This window comes from Elephantulus edwardii, unplaced genomic scaffold (genome assembly GCF_000299155.1).
Source record: "Elephantulus edwardii isolate Elephantulus edwardi_28Jun2011 unplaced genomic scaffold, EleEdw1.0 scaffold00046, whole genome shotgun sequence".
Classification (NCBI taxonomy): domain Eukaryota; kingdom Metazoa; phylum Chordata; class Mammalia; order Macroscelidea; family Macroscelididae; genus Elephantulus; species Elephantulus edwardii.
Genome location: NW_006399796.1, coordinates 9,463,516 through 9,464,480, shown reverse-complemented (window position 1 = coordinate 9,464,480; position 965 = coordinate 9,463,516). Strand labels below are relative to the sequence as shown.

The following is a 965-nucleotide window of genomic DNA, read 5'->3' as shown; positions in this document are numbered from 1 at the left end:
CTAGCTTTGCAATTCACACGTACGCATTACATTTTAAAGTGCTCAGTATCTTGATGACCTCAAAACCATAACTTAAAAAGCATGCACCATAGGAAGACTCAATATTGTGAAAATGACAAGTCTACCAAAAGCAATCTACCAATTTAATGCAATCCCAATACAGGTATCAAATTCATTTTTCAAGGAGATCAAAATGGAAATTGTCAAGTTTCTTTGGACAGGAAAGTGACTGTGAATACAAAATATACTGGTGAAAAACAAAAATGAAGTGGAGCCATAATATTCCTGGCCCTCGAAACCTATTAAGCAGTGGCAGTAAACAAAACAGCATGGTACTAACTTAGAGAGCAGAACGTCCAGCTCCTTAGCATCTACTTGGAGTGTGCAGGACTACAGAGTAAATTCAAAATGAGTGATGTTCAGAAGGGCAAGAAAATTTTTTATGCAGAAATGTACCCAGTGCCACACCATGGGAAAGGGAGGCAAGCAAAAGTCTGGGCCGAATCTATATGGTTGATTTGGGCTGAATGAAGACTGGCCAAGCCCCAGGATTCTCTTACACAGAGGCCGATTACAACAAAGGTTATCACCTGGGAAGAGGACACACTGATGAGGTAGCTGAAGAATCCCAAGAAATACATCACTGGAACAAAAATTATCTTGGCTGGCATTAAGAAAAAGACAGAAAAGGGCACGGTTGATACCTTATCTTAAGAAAGCTACCAATGAATAGCATAGTTGGCCACTGCCTTATTTATTACAAAGCAGAAATGTCTTGTGACTTTTTTTTTTTACATGTACCATATTTAAATTGATCTCATACAAGAATTTAGATCATGAATGGCTGATAGAATATATTTGTTAGACAGTTCTGCATTCAAGTAAAATTGGCTTTGTTGAATTATTATGGTCATTCTTTTAAAATTTTGATAGTAATTTCAGTTTAGTAGGTGTTGTTCATTATT

At 36.8% G+C, this 965-nt stretch overlaps 1 pseudogene; it reads left to right on the top strand.

Annotated features, from left to right (window-relative positions):
* The first annotated feature begins 408 nt into the window (after window positions 1–408).
* LOC102849192 lies at window positions 409–733 on the top strand (annotated as a pseudogene).
* Window positions 734–965: the final 232 nt, after the last annotated feature.